We start from the raw sequence: 25,922 nt of genomic DNA, 5'->3' as shown, positions 1-25,922 counted from the left end.
TCTTATCAGCAATGGGATAACCAGTAATGTACTTCTACCTTGGGAAGACAGCCTGGGCTGCAGAGGGAAGCTGGCACAGAAAAACTACTCCTTTCAGGGTCTCTCCAGCATACAGGCAAGTTGAAAATAGCAGCAATACTAACTCTCACAACTGCACACAGCAAAAACAAAATCTGGCCTTTGTAGGCTCAAAGCACAGAGTGCTGCAAACTGTCTACTTTAAAGAAAAACATATACAATTTAAAGATAGACAGTGGAACGTTACAGTGAAAAGCAACCAACTCGCGGTTTGGAAGAGACATCAGTGAAGACGCTATTGAGAACCAGCAGAGCCTTCCAGGGTCATGGCCCTCCTAAGGGCCATCATGTCCCTTAATCTGCCCATAAACTACACCCCATTACCCACACTAAATTACTCGTCAAAGCATGCTGCTCTTCTAGTTAAAGACTTTCTTCCCATTTCTAGTTCAAACTGATTCATAGCCAAGGTCTATCTTTTTATTCTTGCTCCAGTACTTTGTTTTAACTTACTACTTTTCCTCCTTTGTACTCACCTCCAGTTTGTTTCTAATTAGCAACCAGGCTCCTTTTCAGCCTTCATTTTCCTTTATTCATCTCCTCCTGAAAGAACTTCTTTACAGGGTTTTGATCATGCCACCAACTTTTCTCTGGTCCTGGCCCAGTACGGATCCCAGTAAGGATTCATCTTTCTTAGAATCCAGTGACTAAGAATACCTGCATTATTCCAGTGGAAACCTCACCAGTAATATTTCCCCAGTCATCATTAGAAAAGTCTTACCTTACCTGTCATCCACCTCTGAACTTCCAAGGCTTCACCTTGGACAGAGCTCACAGACCAGCCAACATGTCTTACTCCTCCGTTGCTTGCCACTGCTGAGCTCCCAGCTTTCAGGACAAATCCATATGAGTCCTTCAGTGCACAACGTTATGCTCTGTCTTGCATTACCAATGAGAGATCACTTTTTCAAAGCACAAGAAGCATGTGGCTTCAATATTCACTGCAACTGCACAACCCGCTGTTGTTACAAAGAAAAAAAAATTATTTCCCATCAAAACAATCTTGTATCTTTTCCTCTGTCTGCTTTCCTCTCTCCTATAAATCCCCCCAACTCCATTTTTCAGCACAGAAAAGCAAGAGCTCCGTTTTCCCCATTGGTGGCAGCTTACCACCAGTGACCCCTGCTACACTCAGGAATTCTTTTGGCAGACACCTCTCCAACACAAAACCAACACTGAAACATCCTACTGCCCCCACTCCCTCTCAAACCGTGACGCCTGTAGGAACTGCTGGCACTCAGGCACCACACCGAAAGCTTCCCGCATCTCTCACAAGCACGTTAGGCACATTGCTAGTGCTCAGCACAGGTACAATGCTTTCAAAATACACTGAAACTGGAACAACTTCATAGTATTACTGTGCTTGGTTATTAATCAACATCTGAAAACATGCCTGTAAAAGGAGTTCAGGATATTAACTTTACAAATGAAGAAGTGAAGAAGGAACTTGATTTCAGCCAGTTAATTCCTACATACGGTGTGTACATCTCATATTACAGGCCTCCCATCTAGCAGAGGTTGCAGTATATGGAAGCCAAAGCCAGATTCAGCAAGGTTCAAGATGGAAACAAGATGCAATTTTTAAAAACAGAGGAAAGTGCCTCTATCTTCATTTTCCTTAGGTAGATCTTCCACTGCTTGAGTCCATTATCCCATTATCTAATTCTGGATAATTTTCAAAAAAGAAAAGAGAAAGGGGAAGGAGATGGTGTTTTCAAAGACACAAAAAGCAAGTAGAGGGAAGAGGTGGAGAATCAGTTTAATTTTAGGTAGCTAATTTCAACATCCAAGTCAGGACCCTCCAACTCCTCCCATAATCGGAGGAGAGTATCAGGCTCTAAATTCAGAGCACTGAATCACCTTGTGGAGGCTCTAGTGACTATATGTGGCCTTGACACTCCCAAATTAGATGCCTGAAAATGGATGTGACTGCTGCTCTTGGCCATCTAATTTTCACTTAACACTCCCGGGAGCTGGATACCTAGTGTGCTTTTTAACTTTTTGCTCCACAACTGTATAATGGCATTAATGCAGGAATCAAAAGATAGAGTATCAGAATTATCATTTCTCCTTTAAAATATATATGACTGTAGTGACTATAGTCTCAAGAGTTTCCTCTGACTTTTGGCCTTTGGGAGGAGAGCAAACTTCATGCCAACAGGCTGTATGCAAGAAAAAGCACAGAAATTATTTTAAGGATAACATCAACTTAAACCACATTGATGACACTGTTTTCAAAGACACAAATTTCATAATTTCTTCCTTCTATCCTCGGCACTTTTCTCCTTTGAAAGAACTCTTCCATCATCGTACAACTTAAAAAGCAAACAAACACACACAGAGCAAACCCTTACTTCTCCCCTGCTAACAAAAACTCTCTTAAAACATAGTAGTTCTTGCAAAACAGCACTAAACTTGCACGTAACTCTCATTGGACCTTAACTGGCACAGGGCATTGTCAGAAAGCAGAAAATGTAGGGATGTCTCATGTTATCTGTAATAACTAGGCAGTCCTTCATTTTAACCTGATACCACTGCCAATATCAGCCCTGCTGTGTGAAAAGCAGATGCAAGGATTTTGTTATTTTATAGAAATGCATCAAAACCCAGTGAGACCAGATGCAAGAAATGGCACTTTCCAGCAGCTCTCACACGATGCATGTCCATGCAGCACCTTTGTAAGGTTAGAGCAGCAGCTTAGATCCCACACAACCTGCATCAAGGCAGGTGGCAAGGTACAAAGCAGTTCCCTCTCTACCATCTATCCCTCTTCCAAGTCACTGCAGTAACAGCATTGAGTAGCACAAACAAGTCTCGACTCAACAGGACCAGCAATGCTACAAACAACTGTAAATGAACTCTCAGTCTCCATGAGCTGAGCAACGGATCAGTTCCCCTTGCACTCAGCTTCCACGCTGCTGGAAGTCTCTTCAGAAATGGAGGCAAATTACCTACAGTCATTTCTCTGAAATGCATTTCTAACTGACCTCACTTGAGAATATGTCACACTTCAGGCCCTATTGCCACCTGTGCATGTTACTTCTATCCTTTACTACAAAGAACCAACTTGACTAGTTCTCATCTGTATGGAAGATCATGAAGTATAACTTAAGGAGAAGCAATTAGCACTGGCATTAAATGGAGCAGACAAACACTGGGTGGCCTGAGGCATAAAACGCGCACTGACAATTGCGAGTTCATCTATATCTTGAAGCTCAGTTGAATTTCTTGTCATCCACAATGGCTACTGCTTAATTTTTTTCCTGCTGGCTGTCTTTGGAAATTCATTTAAAATATCCCCACGACTCCTTAGAGTTTCTGAGGAATAGCAAATGTGAGAGCAAATACAACTTTGGTGCACACTCAAGCAACGCAATAAGAGGCATGTGCAGGAGAAAAAGTTATCTTTTGTTGTCACCAAGATTAAGGTATCCATGAATGGAAAGACACTCCAAAGAGAACCCACCCATTCGGAGAAAATCTAGGCTTGCCCTTCAGTCACTGTAAGGAAGACCAATTCCACTCGGCCCTTTGAGTTGCACCATTGTGAACTGATGTAGTAAGAAGTCAACAAAGCCACCTCCCACAGTTTTAGGGGCCACCACAAAAATGAGGACATGGGCAGTTTGCATTTGGAAAAATCTATTCCTGTCACCAAAGGCAGTGTCAAAGATCACATTGAGTTACTGCCACATTTGAGGCTCTGTCTTCTTGAGACCAAATAACTGGAACTGCAGAAATTATTTCTTTCAGCCATCACTGCACCAAGATGGCTCACAACTTCAAGATCACAGCTGCTCTGGGAAAGACAAAGCTGTTCCTCTTCTAACTGCAGGTGCGCAATTGAGACAGAGCAAATCCCAGAAACAATAATGGAAGGAACAACACAGAAATTAAGTGAAATTATCATCTAATTTTATGTGAAAGTCATCCAGGGACTGGCTAGTTTGATTTTATTAGAAAATTTTTGAAACTATTAGACAAGCTTTTTAAAAATCTGCTTACTCCCCAAAAAAGGCAACCCAGGTCTTTTCATTAAGACAACAGCATGTACTTTCGTAACAAATGCCCCTTTATAATGCAGGGTCACCACCATGGGCCTAAGAGAAAATTCTTGATGAGACAAACTTTGGAGATAGTGGCGATTTACATTTGATGGGCCTATAACCCATGGACAAGACCTTCCCTGCCCTGCAGTGAACAAGAACACAATTTAATGAGTAACTGCTCTGTGCTGCTATAGCAAAGAGGTTTGATAGCTCTCCTAGCCTTGGCGCATAAGGTCATACGGAACTTGGAAATACAGCAACAGGATACTTGAGGAGAAACCAACAGTGGAAAAACAAAAGGAAAGATTTGGCAATGGTAGCAGGCCTGTTCTGAGACAGGTATTTGAGAACTATGGAGTTGCTCTCACTGCTATTAAATATATGAAGTCTTGTAGTGTATGTGTTTGTGTGTGTATATATATATATGAAGTCTTGTGATATATATATATCAGATTCTCCTGCTGAGAACATAGATAAGCTTCTAACATTAGATTTTTGATAAAACAGAGTTACAATATAAGGCTAGTGACAAATGCTGGTATCAGAGCCCTGTGGTACTGGTATTTTGTTAAGAGTTTTGAAGGGAAATAACAACAATGTAGAGAATAAAATAAAGGTCTCTTCCAGATTTGTAAGTTTTATTTTCCAAAACCTTTAAAACCTAAAACACTCAAAGTTGCTTTGTTGGTCATGTCGATAGCCCTACTCCCTGCTACTTTTAGTGACAAGAATGCCCTAAAACTGTAAGAACATGTTTTGGGCAACATTAGTTTTAGTGTTTGATTTATTCCTAACAATAAATAAATTAAAGCTTATTGCCAATGATAAAGTCTCATCTTGCATACCTCAGGGCATTGCTTTGAAAATTTTCATGGTGAACTCTGGCAGTGTCATGCAGTGTAACACAATAACACCATCCGTGATGGAGACGCAGCATTTTCATGATTTCCAATTCTCAGAACCCACAGCTCCACTTTAAGCTGTAAAGCTGCAGTTCAGAGTAGGACAGAAAACACAGTATTTAGGACATGTCATGTAAAACATCTCCCACTTCTTTCATTGGCTTTGCACAGCTAAAAAATTCATCAAAAAAAAAAAAAAAAAGGGAGAGGGGGAGAGAGAGAAAGAGAGAGAAGGCCAGATGTTTAAAACCACAGACCAGTACGTTTACCTTCTATACAAGAAAAAAAAATCAGTAGAAAATATAATATAGAATAGATCTATGGGGCTATTATATACTGGGGAATAGTCAACAGAAGTTCTGCAGACAGAAATTATGCATAAAAAAATCTATTAGGCTTCTCTGAAGGAGCTAACAAGCATGTGAATAAGGTGACATGGTATACATGGATGTGTGTATAGCTGATGTTGTACACTCAGATTTTCCAAAAGCCTTCAGCAAGGACCCTCAAAGAGCCTTAAAAAAAAAAAAAAAAGAAATGAGGCTACAATAAAAGAAAAGGGCATCTTAAGGATAAACAACTGGCAAAAACAAAAACAAATGGAAGAATAAAGAATCATTCATCACAATGATGGGAGGTTACTAACAAGTCACCTCAGCATAGACCTTCATTAGTCCATATATTCATTAATGGTCTGGAAATGCATGTGTTTTGGGGGAGGAGGGGGGATAATGAAGTGACAAACTTTGCTGACAAAATGATTAAGAGTAGGCAAAATTATAACTGATGTGAAAGCTGCAGAAGAGTCTCAAGACACTATGACTGGACAGTAAAATGACAGAATAAATTAAATGTTAATAAATGCAAAATATTGCACTGAAAAAATGAGTACGACTATCCACATAGAATGACAGGCTCTGAATTAACTATTCTAACTCAGAAAAGAGATGTAGTCATTACAGACAGTTTTCTGGAAACATCAGCTCAGTGCTCAGCAGCAATCAAAGAAAGGCAAAAAACGTTAGAACTTCTCAGGAAAGATTTGAGACTGTAACAGAAAACATCATTATACAACAGAATAAACTCATGATTTATCTGCATCTTGAAAAAAGCTCATATTTCTGATTATCCCATCTTTAAAAAGGAAACTACAACTGAGACAAGCAGAACAGCAGAATTACTTCTATACTTTCAGAGAAACTTTATACACTAGGAATACTTTAAAAGTAGAAATGCATTAGGACTCTACAGCTTGAAGAGGAGTCAAACCCACTCAGTACTGATACGTACCACAGGCAGGATGCTGGGCTACATGGGTGTTTTGTCTGACCCACCATTGTTTTTCCTACTTTCTTGTGAGATAAAGGACATAGTAAGGACAATTTTTTGACTTTTTGGTGAAGTGTTAGCAGGGAAAGCCAGATCATGTTTAGATACTTTGTAATAATTGGGCTGAGATTTCTAAAACACTTCTCTAATTTCCAGCTGGCCTGAAAGCAGATATTTAATGAGTAGTTAAGCATGTGGCTCACAATATGTGCCACAAAATACTTCCTTTGGTTTTATTCAGGTAACAGAATGAGAAATACTGCACGAGACTTGAAATTATCGATTAGATTAAATTCAAATTGCTTCATAAACTAGCAAAGAAAAAAACTTCTAGAACTACCCACACCATCTTGCATCCCAAAAGGTCAGGCCCATTGCACGACCTTGGGCAGATACCACTGCATTTTCCATGTTTCATCTGAAAAGCTCCAACTTTCTATTTTTCTATTTTTTTCTACTTACAATGTTATTAAGCAGCTTTTGCATGTAAAGAGTATATTGGAACTACTAAACACAGCACTAGAACAGACATCTAAAATATTATGTATTATACAAATGGGTTGGGTTAGAACTCTCTCCGAGCACTAGAAGATTTTTGCTGTTTTAGCTCAAAGATGCAGGTCCAAACTGGTCAAAAAGCCAAATTCATACATCAGAAATTACAAGCATGGGTTCGGGCAGATCAGAAACTTCTCGTAAGTGAAGGAAAATGCAGTGGCCAAAACAGAAGCGTTTCCATCCCTGCAAGAACACTCTGGCATAGCCCAAAATCAAGTGGAGAACACAGGACTTTGAGTCATCAATGACAGGAGAACCTTTTCCCACCTTGAAGCCAACATCTATCTTCCTGACACAAGCAATGGATAGGAATGGAGCCGGTCACTTGAGGTAGCTGCTCTATTATACCATCAGCAGCACATTCATCTTTTGGACCTGGCTTTGGAAGCAACTTTTCCACTGCCACTATAGCCTTTCACACTACGTTCGTGAGTAATTACCAACCGCTGAAGATGGAGGTTCGGGCAAAACATCTCTGACACATTTCAGCTGATGAATCTGTTTGATTTCTCTTAATGCATTTTCTTCCCTATGAACAAACCAAAATATAGTAGAATGACAAATGCCCTGACTTACTGTACATTCTGATGCTGAGAACACTCCTCCTACGTAGAAGCTATTAATTCACTAAATCACGTAAGAAACATTTTTGCTATTTACAAACCTTCTATGCTGTACTATTTTTCAGAAGATTTGACTGAACAAATACACTTATGCTGTAGCCAACTAAAAAGGGACACAGCCAAGGCTTTTAGAGCCACCCTGAGCATGGTCTCTGCCTCATTTTTAAACCAGTTTTCATTTTGTAATTCAGACAGCTTCACTATTCAAAATAAAACAGAGACTAATACACTCATGCACTAAAACTATTCATGGTATGCCATTTACGTAGCAAGATAATAGACTCTTCAGATATAAAGGCAGACCCAAATACTGATGGAGTAGCACACACACTAGTTCCACAATTTTACGCATTCTGCTTTTGGAAATATGTTGTAATATACTGTGGGGGAGGGGGGGGACAGGGACATAAAATGTCATGCAACCCCCACCAGTGTAATGAAAAGAGCAATTTGAGAAAGGTAAGAGAGCTCATTACCAAAATCTCTGTTGGTAACTCAAAAAGTCAGATTTTCACTAAGCTTTACTTTTGCCTGTACTTTCCCCATAAACACCAGCCCAGGCTCACAGGCTCTGTCCCCACTTCGAGGGTTACCAGCCTGCTCACAGAACAGGCAGTCTGGTTTCCCTCTGCTTATAATAAAGGCTCACTTTCCTTTTAAACTCCAGTTCAGACCCCTTCTTTCCTATTGCAGTAAAACTCCCACTGCATCAAGGGATGCCCAAGAGCCACGGATGCATCTATGCTGCAACCCAGAGGTGTGACTGCAAGCTTACATCACCCCAGCTAACGTCCAAGTAGCAGAAGCAGATACCAACAGCTGTGCAAATATGACAGCACAGCATCCAGCCTACTTCAACTGCCTGGATACTCCTGAGGAAAGCTGAATGGGGAAAATACTCCCTGCTGTCACCATCGCTACTGATCCCTGAACTAGTAATTTGGGCCAGCTTGGCTGTGCTACCTGAACTGCAACCACTCCAATGGATGCCAGGGTCAACAAACACCAGGCTCCTCACTTGGAGAAGGGTGATGCTGGATGAAAGATACCAGAGCACAAAAAGGGCTGAGCTTGAGGGAACAAGAGAAGTCTGGAGGAACACAGCCCATGCAGACAGAAGAGCCAGAGCCACCCTGGAGGGAGGTGGGACAACCAGCTGTAAAATCCTGAACATGCACAAAGCAATACATTTGGCTCTCTGGAGCAAGAGCATGTGTTACAACTCTTCACACCATGAGGCCCTCCTCCCCAGAAAAAGGGACCCCATCTCTATCAAACTACAAAAAATTATCAGAAGTCTAACTGATCCTATGAAGAATATGATCAGCCCTGAAAGAGTGAGAAGTCACCACAAGGAGGACCATGCCAGGGTTAAGTCGAAATCTGTATGAGAGCGCACGTCACAGGCTGATAATGTGCTGAAGGGACCTCACAACCTGCCCAGAACAACAGGCAAGAAACCCTCATCCCTGCTCCATGGCTCTCTGGCTGTACAACGTGAACACCCAGCCTCCCTCCTTGAAACTCTTCAGCCATGGAATGCTCCTCACTGTACAGCTGAAAATAGGTGGAATTATGAATTTTGACTGCAAACTCTTGTTATTTCTGACTCCAGCAACTGTAATATTCTTCACAAGTTTCCACTTTGTATTGAAATATCTGCATCTATTCAAAGGGTTTTTTTTTTTTTTTTTAAGAAATCTCCCATGTCAGTAATAAGAACATCATTGTTAAATATGATCCTTAAATTCATTTATCTCTGACTGTTAGTGTTCACAAAGTTCCTTCAGGAAATACCTGTTAAAAGAACACATCATTACTCTAATGTTCAGGAATTGGTGTGTGGATTTTTTTTTTTTTTTTAATCTAAACCAGTAAATAAAATGCCCACCTTCAAAATTTTCCAAGTGTGAAATTAAAGCATGCAACAGCCTGTAACATCAGTCTTCATATGGGTTCATGCCAGAAAAAGAAGAATTCTTTCTCAGGAAAAGAAACTAACTTTGGCAGAGGACTCCAAAACTGCCTGTTGCTCAGCAGCCAGAGCGCCCTGCTGCTGAAGTCAGGCAGAAAGAAGGGGAACAAACAGAAGTGGGGGAAAAAAAAAAGAAGAAAATCAAACAGATTTGTTTTTCAGACAACCCAGCCAATACATTAGATCTTTTATTCACACCTTCAGAAACCATCATCTGCTGATAATTAGTTACTGCATGCCTGACTGTTCCCAATATTTTCACTGACACCACTGACAGTAGGATTGGCCTCTTCACTAGTTGCCAACTGAAATCCGTAACCTGCTCTTGAATATCTCATTCAGACCTAATACCTCCTTCTAAGTATCTATTTCTGGTGGACTGTAAAATAATCAGCCTATTATCAAAGCACTGCAGTTTTGTCATTACCCCCCCACACACTTCCAAATTCACCATGTTTCAGTACACACAAAGCAAGCCTTTTGTAGCATACTCTGTTAAACAGGAACAGAGAAAAGTAGATTTCCCAGCACCTATCCTAAAACAGTAATACAGCTAATGATTTTCTACAAAGTCCTAGCACAAGCTCTGTGAATGAAGCTGCAAAATAATTCAGCTATTCAGAACCAATTTGTAATCAGAAAAACCAAGCTACACTATGTAAGGACGACAATTCTTGTCTGGTCTTATTGAAACAAGATGTAAAGTAGTCAGGTTAAAAAAAGTAAACAATTTCACAATTCAAGAAGAAAAGAAAACACACAGAAGAGAGATTTTCAAGTTATTTTCTAACTCCTGTAAAGCCTTTCACACCCCATGCTTTGGCTATGCCGTTGGTACACATACATTGACTACCCTCAGCTATAGATCAAGCTCCAGTCAGTGTGGCAGCTCTTCAGATCTTACACTTGCAACGCGGCCTACAAGGCAAAATCAAAACTGGGGGTTGCTGCAATGTACAGTTTTGAAAGACTTCAAAAAGTTACTGGAGCAAGACGAACTGCACAAGACTCTCTTATATGAAGCCAGGCTAGCAGCAGCCCGATAGCTCAAAACAGCTCTCATTTAATTAGTCATTTGCCACGTATAAGAGAGGCTGTAGGAAGTGCCCAGCGCTGCATCCTCATTTGTGCTTCACTGTGATCCACATAGCAGCAATTCATTCCTGAGTGAAACCGAGCTCATTAGCCAGCAGAGATGAACTCTCCTCAGGAGAGAGGTGTTTCTCCTGCTGTTAATAGCATCAGTTCAATCTGATCGCTCACCCTGCCTGCTCAGAGCAAGGTACAGCTGATACATGAAGGCAATGAAGGCTGCGTGTGCACTGGGAAGGGTCTGGCAGACCCAGGCTAGAAGTGATGGTACAGACTGGTTTCCAACAATGCAACAGAGCTAGTTTTACCTGGAGGCAGGAAGGGATATGCCAGCCCTTCAGTAATGGGTTTGCAGGGAAGGTAAGGATTTGAAAATAAAGTCAGGGCTGTGTCTGATTTGAGTTTATTTTTATATGCCAGCCACAGGCAACAGAGAGCCTTCTTTGAGCTGCTAGCTTCCTGTCTGCCTCACTGAGGCGTCCAAAAGATGCTCCTTCTGCTTTCCAAGGAGCACGTTCCGCTTTGCCAGTTGGGCACATTTCCCTTCCTAAGCTCCTCCAGGCTGTCTAAAGGAGGGTTAAGACCTTCATCATAACCCTCAATAGACTCTCAGTTCGTGCTTTAAAAGGACACTTCCATTTATTTAGAAAATACCCACTGCAGAGTCTGGTCAGGCCCTTTGATCAAGCAGGGTAGAGTGCTTCGGAGCTCCACTCCACTTAAACAACCTCGCACCACCAGGATAAGTAGTTTGATCTGTTATACTACACTGCTAAAAGCCTCAGAGAATGGCACCTCATTGATTTAAGTGATGTACAAACACAAACATTCCCTGCTCTGAAGACCGCTGTCTAAAAGTGGACCAAATCATCCACGGAGCGAGGAGAAAGAAGGCCCAGAACAGGACTGCGGCCCCCCAGCAGCACGCAGTGGGTCAGAGGCAGATAGGAAATGCACCGCGTCTCCAAAATACTGTCTTATTCAGCCCGACTGCATTAGTTTCGCATTGCTTCCTTCCCCTTCATGCTTATCATCTTGCTTTCATCTGGCAGTGTTTTAACAGCTGTTTTCTTATCACATTAAACTGACATTTCTGACAAAAAACAAACATCTAATTCTTCTGTCTTTCCACACAGAAAGCTATGGGGGAGCAAATCTCTACCAAACCATATTGCCTATTTGCCTGAGCACAGATTTTACTCCTTAACCAAGTACTTTCTCCATCTCTTAAAAATCAGACAGACAAACAAAACCTCTTTGACAATCTTTTGCTCAAAATTTCCAAAAAGAGAGCAGGCCAGGTCTCCAGCACAAAACCAGGGAAGTCAATAGAGCTACACTGATTTACAACAGAGAGATCTGGCTCTAGAAATGAGTCATGTGGATTACTTGCTGCTTGAGTTTCAACTAATTCTTTTTTTTTTTTTTCTTTTTTAAATCTTTGGATGTGCAGTGAAGCTTCAGTCACTAAAGGCCAACTCCAGCATTTCTTACAAAATATTCAGAAAATCTCCACTTCGCTCTACAAGATATTTTCAGGCATGCTGCTTCTTGGATTTGAACACATCTTTTCTATCCCAGCCACCTACCTCGACATCTGAAATACTCCATTAACCTGCAGATTGAGGCAGCTACTTTGGTCAAAAAGTGAAAAATCACAGCTTAGCTCAGAGCTTTAAAACAAGAACAAGAGGAAAAAAACGCAAGCCGAGAGGGAGGCTTTGGCACTCCTTTCCCTCACTGCCAGTCGGGGCTACTGGCTCTGGTTGGGTTTGGGTGCCTTACACAGTGAACACTCTTCTCTCCCTCTACTGAGCAATCCAGGCACTACAGAGCATCACGAAGCTGCCTTGCAGCAAAAGGTCCTCAAGTCATATCAGTATTACGAGAATGAACTTTAGTTCTCTGACTAACACCAGAAAAAGGAAACAACTGCAGAGAGCTGCTCAGTCACGCGCTCTCACCTTACCTGCAGAGGTGTGTACCAAGGCAGGCCTTAGTTGCCAACCACTGTAGCTTAACTCATGATTGAGCACAGGTTTGCAGACCAGTACAGAACCTGAATATCAATAAGTTGAGCTGATGCAAGCCCCTGTGGCGCAAGCACCAACTCATGTTTTCCACCGTGTTGAAGACACCATCAGCTGGTGGCCAACGAAAGCTATAAACCAAGCAAACCTCCAGAGAAGGCAGAAAGACTTTAACTGTTTAGTCCTGACTGCCACATTTCCAGAAAAGAAACTAGCCTGTTTTATTGCTCACGTCTTCCATACAAGGAACAGGTAAAACACTGTATTGATACCTCAGCTTCCAGGGTGATCCTAATAGATCTCAGCTCAGCCCAGCAGCAGACAATGTCTCCCCGCATGTGGTCACCACAACACTCTCCTGCATTCATGTAGTTCTCAAATGCCTAATCTGACAAACCCTAGCATTCCCCAGGACTGGGAGAAGCAACAGTGGGAATATTCTGCATCCAAAGACGAACATTTCAGTGTTTTCATATCATTAGGATAGCTCACATGACACAGTGTTAGAGCCTGGTTGACAATCCTGGCCAGGTCCACACCAAAAGAAAGCATGGAAGCACAAAGCATATGAAGCACAGGTGCACACCTCCCACCTCAGAGCCTCCTTGAAACACCATCACACAGCCTGGAGGAGGCATGACTGAAACAGCATAGGTAAGCTCTGTAATAAGAAGTTTGGCCTTTTTATCCTCTGATCACATATACTGAAAAGCAACCCAGCTTACCATTTCACAATCCACTAGATTCAGCCAGCTCTCTGCACAGCACCACATTCCTAAAACATCATTACATTTAATAAAAAAAAGTCACTAAGTCCATATCAGATTCACAGGCTAAACGGAGCGTGATGCTGAAATTTTACAAAGTTTTCTTCTCCATGAGGAACCAGCTATCCTTCCTTGTTGAGCACAGGAGCAGCTCATGACCCTAGTGCTCTATATTTAGTGAAAAGCAAGATCCATGATTTTTTAAAGGTTACAAATCATCCACTTTCATTAGTTGTAACCAAATCCAACAAAATTGCAGTTAAAAATAAATCAGAAATCAAGAGGGTCGAGGGGAAACAAGACGGACACCAGAATGACATGTTTGCAAGCATGACCTAATGCCTACTGCAGTTAATAGAATTCTTCTAAATGATTTCAAAACTTGTCACCCAAAAAAGTAACTAGTCAGATACAAGCCACGTTCAGTTTAGCCATTATCAAGAGCAGCTGATCAAGGCAGAGGGGAAGAACATGCAGAATTCATGGGGAAAACGCAAAGAGACATGCACACAGGCATACTTGCACCAGCCCTCGACCAGCCAGCCAGGCAAAGCTTCCTGGAGATTGGAGGTTCTTGTTTCTTTTCAATACTTAGCCTCAAACTGAAAGAAAATACCAAATTTTACATAGGATCCATCTCAAGACTCATGGGGGAGTAGGGGATTGGCGGGGGCAGGGGGGAATTGTAGCTAAAGCCTAAGATTTTTCAAGGTTATTTTAAAAGAAATTACAGTTACTTACTGTGTTTAGTAACTTACTGCCCCAAAAATGTTAACAACACGTTTTCTAACTAGTCTAGGCACATTCAGCAAAATTCTCCTATTAAAATCAATGAGAGACAAGCTGTTAGCTGCATGTAGCGCTGAAAACTGCAGATGAAATACAAAAAAGTTCCTCGGCACTCATTCTGGATACAAAAATTCAAACATTTTCAGCTACCTCATAAATCAAAGTTTGTCATTAAGCAATACCTCAAGTGCTATCTTGCCAAAGCCTCTGTAAAAGCATCGAGGTAGCTTGTTAATTATTTTTTGACAGTCACTCAGGAGACATTTCTCAGGCAGAGTGCTGTGGCCTGGTGGGGATTCTGCTTTTTAGGTTTCTTGGGGCTGACGGTATCAACACTGGGAACAGGGTAAGGACACGCAACCGCTGGCAACCAAAGACAAATGGATTTGGATGCTGATAGTGTACATGAGCTTTTAGACTAAGATGCTTTCCACTTCAAGCACACCTGCGGGACTTGATGTAAACAGATAACAGAGCCAAAAATTCTCACAAATGAAATAAAAGCAGAAGTAGACAACACAGAAAGTTAATTTTTCACCTGGAGAACGGCAGTGTTAGAGGAGTGCCCTGGAGGTTTTAATCTATGCAAGTGAATCTTTTATAGTTCTTTCCAGCATTCCCAAAATACATCAGTGAGATGCCACTACTTTTTCAGCATTGAATGACCATTTCCCAAGTAAGCTTGAGTTAAAGTCACTGTCAAGGAAGCTAAGAAAAGTCATTATGATTTCCCAAAAAAATGGCAAGCAGTAGCAGGATAACTTTATGAGGCATGGCAGCTTTTCAGAAAAACTATTTACTTCATTTATTTTTCAGGATGATTGGAAGTAAGTGAAGATGAGTCTAACTAGACTTCACTGGTGCACAAAAATACCTGCAGCTACCCCTGGCCCTTAAGAGGGGCAAAACATCTAAAAATGGCATGACACCGCCACACACTCCAGCTATCTAAAAGCATTTCCAGATGCAGAACCTCCTCTCTGGTGCGGGACACACACCTCCTTGTCCATCTGCTTCATCACGGACAGTACAAAGCTCCCCATGCCTCCAAGCAACTGTTAATGCGCTCACTTTAATAACCTATCACATAAGGGATATGCACATGCATACTGTGTCAACACACATCACGTTAAATAAAGAGCTACAAACTACATTATATAACATGCTTTTATATAATTATAAACACCTGAATAAAAGACCCTGTCTGTCTGAAAGTTTGCATACACAGTCTCTTGGCCAAATGAAACATAAGCAAGGAGCTTTCTGAAGTCATGAGACAACTTAAAATCCCATCTTCAACTGAAATGTGAAGAATCTATTTCTCTGTAAGCATTAAAAAAAAAAAAAACTCTCTCCTTAATTTCCTCTCTGCAATACTCAGTTTCAGCACACAAAAGGAGATAGCTGTCACTTTTTAAGTTTTAAAACCTGCAAGCAAAATTACCTATTCTAAGTCACCTGCAAAGAGACACAAGTGCAAATCATTAGAAGATTAAGATTCCTAATTATCAAAGCAAAACATTAAAAGTTTCCAGAAGGCACAGTAAGGATAGAGCCCACATCTTCCTGACATTCTGCCTCAAGCATTTCAGAGGACAAAGGCAGTTTTTTCCATTGGCAACCAGAATATTGCAACAATTGTACCTATGCTAATCAACAAGTTTAGAAATGAAGTTCATGTACTGGATTACTGAGCGGTGACACTCTCAAGAGACTCTTTACTATAAGGGATCTTGACTGGCTTGCACCAAAACATCTCTTCTTATCTGTCATTTATCAGTATCACTTTGTCTCAGACCAGTACTCAAAACAGAGCTTTCTCAGAAAAGAAAGTCAGATACACAGGATACATAAATCAGGATATAAATACAGGATATAAAACACTATGAGAAGTCAAGAGAACTACGTTAATTTATACCAAATGAAACATAACCAAGATTTCTCTCCTTGGAGATGACACTGGAAATGGAAGGATTGTGGTTGTTTATAGAAGATGCCACTCTTCACAGCACAGGACACAAGAGCTCATCCTTGTGTCTATATAATGTCACAGAGCAAATATATCTGGTAGCAGGAGGAATACTCAGCTCAGCAAACTAATGTAGTAATGTCAGTGGCTGACCTATTCTGCCCATCACACCACTGAGAGTTGTTCATTTTTCTTCTCAGCGAGGCACTATGCAAGTGCCGATTTAATGGTTCATCTATCAACCCCTCTGAATATTAAGCAATTCATTTTGGCTTAATTTGGACAATTCAATTTCACTCATCCTTTATCCCCTTGAAAAATATGAGTTGCTATCTAGGGAAAAGCTGTTTCCAAAAGTTGACTTAACAGGAAGTACTTGGATCTATGGGTTTTCTACCTCTTCACAGTCTAAGAAATACATGCATATATACACATACATACACATATACTTTTTTCTTTTGGGCTTTTTTTTTTTTTTTTTTTACATATCAGCCACTAAATTCACAAATGATAAAGCAAAGACATTTTGATGTACATTCTTGATGCTGCACCCTGAAATGCACCTTCTGCAGTATTAGCTATCCTTTAAGAAGACCACCAGAAAATTAAGTGTATCGTCAATACAACCAACAAGCCTCTGAAATTCTGTGGTTCACAAGCAAAGGAGCTTCTCATTGAAAATCCATTACTTTCCTTAGAAAGTTTTTTTAATGGATACATTTGCCTGACAGGATAAGAAGAAAAAAAAAATCAATGCAGAATATATGCTCTAACCTTTTATTTAAGCAGCATCTCACTAGCGCTGAAGTTTGTCACCATGGCTAAACAACTCGTGTGACAAAGCCGCGAGCCCAGCTCCAGAGCATCCTTTCAGGTCCCCGAGACGGGGCCAGCCGGTGCTGCTGCCGGCACGAGGAAGCGGCAGCCGGGCCCCCTGTCTGCTGCCCGGACCGTGCAGAAGTGCGGACCCTCAGCCAAGGGCCCCGCAGCGCAGCTTGGCGAGGGGACACCACTCCCCAGCACAGCAGCCACTGCCACACCTGTTGGTCACCACCGTTTACAAGCGCCGCTTCACACCCCAGCACCTGCACCTCGTTTGAAATCACCCAGCCGCCCTCCCCCTGCGCAGCTGGTCAGGGCGATTCTCACTGCCCAGGGCTTTGACGCTGCTGTTTTACCTGCTGCTCCCGAAGCGCTGACTCCCTCTCTCAGCAGCGCACGCCGGCACACGCGCGCCAGCTTTCAGCGCTCAGCGAGCAGGAGCTGCCCGCGATCGGCTCCATCCTGCCACGCATCGCTCGCCGGCGCTGCCGCCCCGACCTGCGAGCGGAGCACCCGCGCCCAGCCCCGCGCCCGGCGGCCGCTGCCCAGAGTCTCCCCAGCGCAGCAGCCGGGCGGCCAAGGGCGCTCCGCAGACCCGCCCCCGGCAAGCTCGGCCGAGCCTTTCCGAGATAAAAGCAGCATCGCCTCGGTGCAAAAAGCCACTTTTCTCTTCGGGAATGCAAATAAGGAGGCGCTGCCGCCAACCACGGCGCTGGGAGGGAGAGATGCAAGGGGGGCACTGCTACAGAAAGCGGCCGGGGAGGGGGGGCACCCCAAGGGCTCTAGCTCTCCGCGAAGGGCAGCCGCTGCCAAGCCCCAGCGCGGGCGGAGCACAAACTCCGCGAAGTCCGGCCGCCGAGCGAGACCCCCGGCCTGCCGCCCGCCACGGAGCCGGCCCGCGCCGCCCCGTCCCCCCCGCGCCGCCGCGGTGCTCGGCGCTGCACTCACCCCGGCGCGGCGGGGGCGCGGGCGGGCGCGGCAGGCTCGGCGCCCTCAGGACATCATGCCGCCGCCGCGGCCGGGAGGCGGGGAGCGCGGGCCGCCGGCGGAGCGGCTCCTCCGGCAGCGGGGCTCGCCGTGCCTCACGCCGCGGCGCCGAGCCGCGCCGCCCCCGACACGCGGCCGCGGCGCCCGGCCCCGCGGGGGGCGGCGGCGGGGCGGGCTCGGGCTCGGGCTCGGGCTCCGGCTGCCTCCCGCCTGGCTCCGCCCGCGCCCGGCGCCCCGGCTCCGCTGCGGCCGCCCGCCGCACACAGCGGGCACCAGCACCCATGGGCAGCCCCTCGGCTCGGCTGCCATGTCTTCCCCCACCTTTCCCCTTCTTTTTACCCATCCCTCCCCCTTTTTTTCCTTTTTCCCCCTTTCCTCACTCTCCTCCCTTTCCCTTTCCCCCCCCTTTCTCCCCAGTTCCTTTTTCCCTTCCCCCATTTTCTTCCTCCTTTTCTCCCTCTCCTTTCCTCCACCCTCCATCCTCCCCTCACTTCAGCCCCCAAACCCCTTTAGCCGAGGAGGCCGTGGCCAAGCGGCCGCTCGCCGAGGCGGCGGCCAGGGGCTGCGGGAAGCCGTGGCCGCGGGGCCGGGAGGCCGCAGCAGCTGCCGCCTGCAGCGCCGGCATCTCGGCCCGGCCCGGCCCGGCGCGGCGAGGCCGGGAGGGGCGGGCCGGGGCGCTTCCAGGAGCATCCTTCCCCACCAGCCTTACGAGAGCCACGGAGGGTGAGGATACCTCGGTGCAGTTTTTCCAGAGGATCCAGCAAAAATCAGGGAAGCAAGGTTTACTGTTCATTTAATCCTGAGCAGCCCCCCCTCCATCTGGCGGCACTGAAACGTCCCTGGCACCCCAGCCTTTAGTTTAGCTAGTCCCTGAGCGCCCGGGCTGAAAAAGGGGATGTGGCATCCCTGAGGCAGGAGGCACTCGGCTACCTGGCCTGCTGCAAAGGCTTCAGTAGCAGCATGATTGGTTTTCCCTATGAAACTTTAATGTTTTGGAGATGGGACCAGTGGAAACATTGATTTTTCCACCTTGGAAAGTTTGCTGCTTTGCCACTATATGCAAATAGTTTGGTTTTAACAGATGACAGTGAATGCTTTCCTCTATGTTTACTCTGGAGCTAAGGATCAAGGTAGCAAATCGAAATAGTTCACAATAAACTTCCTAGATCTTGACTGCTATTTTGGACTGCTATTTCCATCACGTGCCCACTTGCTGCTCTTCTTCCCTCCTCTGTGTAAGCCCAGGTCCTGCACCATGGCCTCCTTACCTCCTTAAAATTTCACTAGCAAGTGCAAGTTTTGGTTCATCAGAAGTCTGTAAAATCAGTACCCAACTAAATTACGCTAAGCAGGGGTAAATCTAAAAAACAAAACCAAAGCTGAAGGCGTCATCCCTTTTCAGATCTCCTTCCCACTCCCCAGGTTCAGAACTTGATACACCTTTTCCAAGGAAGAGGAATGGCCACTGACCAGCCATGGAACAATTTAACCAAAAGTAAACAGAAATCAAAAAGATTATTTCTGTTGATTTAATTCAGTTGTTGTTACAAACTGACTATAAAGTAATCACTGGCAGAATAGAAATTTGATTCTTCTAAGTATTTATCAAGAATCAACAGGGATCTTTTACCGTGTCACCCATTGAGTTGCTGCTGATTTGAATGTTCTGGTCTGCCTGGCCACTAAATTTCACCTTCACTAAAAGAGCGACGGATAAAATTAAAGGAAGTATAAAAAAATCTCTGGTTACTAGCAAAAAGTTTATTTTCTCCATCCCAATATTACAGTTTGAAGTCTGAGTGAAGTTGCTTCCCTGCCCATTTAAAAACCTAGCAAAAGACAACAGATACTTTGTGCACGGAAAGTGCGCTGAGGCCCTGTCCTATACATGTGCCGCCATGCATGTGCTCCCGCTTTTACTCTTTGTAGGTTATAGGGAAAACTTGTTCAGCCTTGCAGTGCGCCAGAGGTATGGCTGCGAGACAACAGTTGCAGAAGAATTCTGACTTTAAAAAAATTAACAAACAGTTTCTGTTTCTACCTCATGTCCAGCTACAAAAAGTACTGAAGACGTTTGACACACACAGAAAAATAAATCAGCAAAAACCAGAAAGTATTGGGAACCATATATTTCACTAGCATCCATCAAGCTAGGACTGCGACAAGTTTGACCTAAAGCTCTGCACTTTCTTGTTAACTTATCTATTTTCAGTTCTTCCCTTCCTGCAAACTCACGATAGTTGTTGTCCTTCCCTTGTGCTGACTGTGTCGCTGTGCACTGGATCCAGTTGGCCAGCAATGGCAGGGAATGCTAATTCCATTTCACTGCTGGAAAAAGCAATCTCTGCATAGATTAAGAGCAAAAATGTTTCCCTAAGGCCTCAACCCAGAGTGATGAAAAATCCAGACCCACCAAACATGTTTTGTTAAAATCAGTCTTGAATGTCATCTCTTTTTCCATTGAGAAATAACAGTAGGAAAGGAATGCACTAGGCAAACTAAAATATAAACGATGGACATTTCCCAAAGCTAGTAATTGCATCCCCAAATATATCCCCAAGCTGGGGAAACTGAGTGACTCTCCACCCCAGAACTGGGCAAAGCCTAATCGCATTTCAGATATGCCACACACGCAGAAACGCCGTGTGGCCGTAGCTAGGGCTGTTTAAAGTTACGGGGTCAGTGACAGCAGCAGCTGGTGCTCCTCGCCTCAAGGGAATTGCTGTTCTGGTTAGCGTGGACTGTCATACTCGCATTTCGCTGTGAGACTTGGTGGGATTTCAGTTGTTCCCCAAGCTGCTGCGCTGGGTCCCCGCTTTTGCACTGGCCGCGGGCAGAAGTGCGCTGCAGGGGCAGAGGGAAGGCGGCGCAAGCACAGATAAAGTAACTTTCTCTGGTAGGAGATGACTCCGCTTATTTTCACTACCTTTAGAAATGAACAGCTGCTACTCAGGTTTGCCAGCATCCAGCACTCAAAAACTGGGAGTGAGAGTCTCAGAAATAGGATGATTGTCTGTAAAACATTCTGATATTGAAAAAATAGCCTCTTTTTATTTGGCTTGTGATTACTAAGCCTGCAGGGATCCTTTTTTTCAAGCTTTTTCCTCAGTTCATGAGGAGCAGAGTTTTTTTTTTTAAATGAATGCTGGGATACTAACATAATCAACTAATTCCAGGAGCTGAGGCTTCAAGATAAAAAAGTATACCTTGTCACAAAGCTCCCAGCGCAATCTCATTCCATTGGCATTGGCAGCATTTCACTTGGCTCTGGAAATAATAAAGTGGGAGACTGAAACGACAAACAAACTGGAGATCCAAACCAAAGCACCACCGGGGAATGTAAAGCAGATGGCCGGCTAAATAAGACTAGCCCAAAGAATCACTATACCCGGCTTGGTAAGATTAGCGACAGCATCCAATGCGGCAGCCTCCTTCCTATGAGCTTACCTGGCATGGTTCAGATCTCGGTGTCCTTGTCATGAATTAATGTTAAGATCAGTAAAAAAAAAAGTCAGAGAATTCTCTCGATTGCAAATAAATTAGGCACCCACTCATAGGGAACAGCGACATTCAAGAGCGCTGGAGATCCCACCCAAGGGTCAAGAACAACTCCTTCCAACTATTTTAATGTCATCTTGGGCCTACATTGCTTACTTGAACTGGTTATTTAGATATCACGGAGATAATATTGATTTGTGCTTTCAGGAAGAATTGATTATTCAGCATGCTTCTATTAAAATGTCTGCTTATTGTGTAAGCTCTGTTTCAATATACCATAATGTTATTTTGTCAAGTGATTTTATTTAAAAGTTGCAAAATTAAGGCTTTGCTAAACAGGAGAAGGTCAGGCACCACAGAAATTCAACTCTGGGACTCCCGAATATAAATGCAAGTGTGAGCATATGAAATCACACGTAGCAATTTATTTTCAGAAAGAGAAAAAAAACACTAAATTACATTATCTTCTGTCATACTCAGTTTGCTCAGCAGAGGAAAACACATGAATATCAACTGTGACCATTTGAACTAAGCAGGGTGGCCAGAATGCCCTGCAGATCTCCATCTGGACTGATCCTTTCTGTTTATCCTAATCAATACATTGGTTTATTGAAGAAGAAAACAATTATTGCACAGCAAGTTACAGACTGCCAGCTACAGCAGATTCTCTGTGCTGCCAAAGACGATTTCTCTTTGTTTTATGTTCATGCCTAGCACCTAGCAAAGCTGTCCTGTCTTGTTCTGCTTCTAAGCATCTAGTCATTTTCTTCGATTCTCATTCTTTTCACATGTCTAAAAACACAATATTTAAGAGTAAGTAAAACCTACATGCTTTCCTCTGTGCCGTTCACTGAGTGGGATTTTGAAGTTCAGACTCAATAAGAAAAGTTTCTACAACCTCTCTGAGCTAAATCTTACTCACCATATTTGTGGGTGTCACTGCACGACCTCTCAGATTGAAATAAGCAGGACTGAATCATTCTGAGGTGACAGTGAATTACTGTCCCTCTCGGATGGATCCAGCATTCCTGTCCCCCTCTCCCAGCCCGTCTGCTCACAGGCTGCTATATCCACTGGACCAGAGCCAGGCAGCCATAGAAAGGTATTGAGTGAATAAGGTCTTCCTTCCCTATCAGCCAATAAAGATAATTACACAGGCCAGCATATATTAATTTGGGTTCAGTCCTTTTCCCACTCAAATTAATGTCAGTTTTGCCATTGACGCTGATGTTAGCAGAAGCTGGCCCAACATCACGCATCTAAAATTAGATTCCTCCTGTAGTTTGCTGTTCTCCCCGCTTCCCCCTTACGGGATGAGGGACTTACTGGCCCAACGGGGAATCAGTACTAATTCAAGCACAAAACTAGGTAGCTAAGGCACGCAGCTGAGCAGCTCTCAACACCTACTCCAGCATTTCAGGCAGCAGGAGCTGAACAATGATCAAAGTGGCACCATCTCCGCCTCCACACCACAGCAGCGTGGCCCCCAGGCGCTCTCGCCCCTGTAGATCTCATTTGCCAAAACCATCGTTAAGGAAGAGCAGAGAAGTGACGCGCTCGCAGAAAGTCATTATCCGCCGGGGCCTGGAGTCGGGGGAGCTATCAAAGACAAGACGGCAGCTCCCTGGGAGGGTGCGCGTGTGCTCACACAGGTGGGTGACACCTGCCGCTCTCCTCCGAGATTTCCCGTGCAGGTCTGCTGGATTTTTATCTGCTTTCCACAATGCAGAAGTCGCTTGTTATCAAATCAGTGATGCCACTCGAAAAATCAGAGGAAATCCATCAAGGCCTGTGAGGTTATTCTGGTGTAACAAGCAGCCCTTGTATCTCATTTTTCAGAAATGAGTCTCAGCCCTTACGTCTCCATTTGTGCTGTGTACGAACCCGCATGCACGGTAACTGCTCAACGCGGCGGATGTGTGGCTCTGCTGCAGCGCTACAGCGCGTGATCCCCCTGCGTATAGGTACATGTGGCTGCATGCAAATACATACATACACACAAACATATCTTCCTTCTGAAACAGTGTTTTTCTTTTCAGCACGAATCTGCCTATCATTATGGCTGAGCATATAGACATACAGGCGTTTACCAGCAAGGCTGAACACTCTCCTTAGCCACGCTTCCGTGGAGCCCACAGAGCATCCCCTGACCTGCACACGACTCACGTTAGACTCTTTTTCACATCCTGCTGTTATGGTAAGTTTGCAGAAACTTTGTTTACTGGACTTTCATCATGGTGAGTGTAACTACAAGCAATAGCTTGCCTGCCACACAGAGCAGAATCACATGCTGTGACTGCTCAGATACCTTTCAGATTCTCTAACGAGTGAGGGGGAAAAAAAGAGAGGAAAAAACAACTATTTCTAACTGAGCCATATTCCTCTGCTGTCTCTGTCTCAGCTGTGAATGCTCTCAGTTATACTGGGTTCCTTTAACTGATCATTCCTCACCCTGCTTCCACGAACAGAGAAAGTAACTGTTTGTAATTCCAAACTCCCAGCCTCATGCCAGTTAACATTTGCCCATCAACTGCCAAGGCAAGCTTCACATAGAGAAAGAGAAAAAAAGGAATGGCAGATTAGAAAGATCAGCTCTGATTCTACCTTCACAAGCAGACTTCGTTCAAAGCCCGCAAATACTTTTACTTTGCTGGAAGTCTACAAACTATTTTTAGCTTCCCTCGGGAATGCCATATACGGAGACCAGCCCCCTCCCTATCATTACTGATCTGCCTAACATAACAGCAGGACACCTGCTGCTAGTGAGTCATGTTTTGTGTGAAGCTCAGGGTATATATAGAGGCAAAACGGAAAGACAATGGCATATTTTCCTCCACGATCAGTGTATTGTTTGCATCTTCCTGTATTCTAAGGAAATCAGTTGAGGGCAAAAAAGACAAAAGTTTGATTACAAACACGCAGTAAAATTCATATTGTCTTCAGACGGGAAGCTCTAAGAGGCTATAAGAGAGGGATGGCAGAATTATGCTTGTTCATATTTGTGACATGTATACCTGCACTCTTACACGCGTACATGTATCTTAACAGTGATTGTGTTCTTGCAAGTTCCTGCCCTGGTACATGCAAACTAGCGTTTTCCCTGAAAACATGAAAGGAAATTCAATCATTTTAAATCTAAAACTCCATCCTGAACTCAGCTTCTCCCTTCACACACACAGTAAAAAAGTACGGGCACAGAAAATAGGCATGTCTGGGGGAAACACAGTTTTATAATCTGCCAGCATGGAGAAGAGAAACCTACCACGTATTTCCCATATGAGCTTCCAGGTACGAGGCAGAAGTAGCTTAGTGGTTGTACAGTGGCTGTTAAAAACAGACGTTGTATTCCCCTTTGTTTGCTTCATAGCCATTACGTGCAGTGACAGACATATATAGAACAACCCTCTGCTCTGTGCTGGGAGTCTGATTTAGCTCTCCCGCACAAGCTATGCATTTCGCAGTTATAGGTTGCCCTTCCAAACTTTTGAGAGCTGCAGTAAAGCGCTGCTAGGTTTGGCTTTGTAATCTCTGGAAGATCTCTCTTTTTCCCTTTGTCTCTCTCTTTTTTTTTTTTTTTTTTTTTTTTTTAATGTGAGATTTTGATTATTCCTGTTTTTGAACAAAGGCTATGTCCTGATTTTTTTGCCTTGGGCAATAATGTGTATTTTCACTCCTGATGGATATTAGTTCTCACCACTTTTAGCCTTAGCTTACCCTACTGTCCTGAAATTCTACAACATATTCACTCTTATTAAAGACAGTGGTAAATGCCCAGTAACCCCAGTACGAATAGGATGAAGGCTTACGGTAGACATTAGAACAGCTCACAAAAACCTAAATTCCCCTGGGCAGAACAAGTATTAGGCATTACAGTACATGAATCCATACCCTTTAGACTGACGGACTGAACCATGGAAGTTCCCATGTCTGTATGTTGCCCCCAAGGAAAAACACCTGAAGTATTCAACAGATAAAGAAAAACATTCGATAGGTTTTTAAAATCATCATATTGAATGTATTCCAGGAGAATGATTAAAAATATATATAGAAAATACCTCTATTCCTGAAGAACTCTGTAGATTTTCAAACACATTTCTTCAGAGCCTTGCTGTGCTTTTTTTCACTATTCTATCTGCTTCTCCTGTTGAACTGAAAGAGAAATAGTAGATACTAAGAAATGCTCCCAGCCATCATCCTGTCTTGTTTCCCTTCTCCAAGAAGGACTGGACTAAGCAATAACAAACGGCCAAACTTCCCTTCTTTCAGCAGCTCAGGGCCTTGTGCTGCATAACCCCACTAAAATATTTATGACGCTCCTAGGAAGTTGCCCTTATATATCTTCTAGGCTCTCTGAACACAGCTTAGAAACATAACTCAAACCCAGTAGTTTAAAATAGCCCTTGGCAAATCAACATCTTACCCCTTAGAATAACAATCTGTCAAGTCTTAAATGC

At 43.7% G+C, this 25,922-nt stretch overlaps 1 protein-coding gene across 4 annotated transcripts in view; it reads right to left on the bottom strand.

Annotated features, from left to right (window-relative positions):
- SGCD (sarcoglycan delta) overlaps window positions 1-25,704 on the bottom strand; it is a 371,727-nt gene extending 346,023 nt beyond the window's left edge. For 2 of the 4 annotated variants that reach the window (XM_064520920.1, XM_064520923.1), the window contains exon 1: window positions 17,932-18,107. The gene's annotated coding sequence lies outside the window, so the exon portion shown is untranslated. Of the gene's footprint in view, window positions 1-17,339; window positions 17,362-17,931; window positions 18,108-25,523 lie in introns of those variants that run through there. The other 2 variants (XM_064520921.1, XM_064520922.1) reach the window with 2 other exon arrangements.
- Between the last annotated feature and the right edge of the window lie 218 nt (window positions 25,705-25,922).

The sequence above is a fragment of the Dromaius novaehollandiae genome, chromosome 15 (genome assembly GCF_036370855.1).
Source record: "Dromaius novaehollandiae isolate bDroNov1 chromosome 15, bDroNov1.hap1, whole genome shotgun sequence".
Classification (NCBI taxonomy): Eukaryota; Metazoa; Chordata; class Aves; order Casuariiformes; family Dromaiidae; genus Dromaius; species Dromaius novaehollandiae.
Note: the sequence above shows the minus strand (reverse complement) of the source record. Positions and strands in the feature narration are given on the sequence as shown.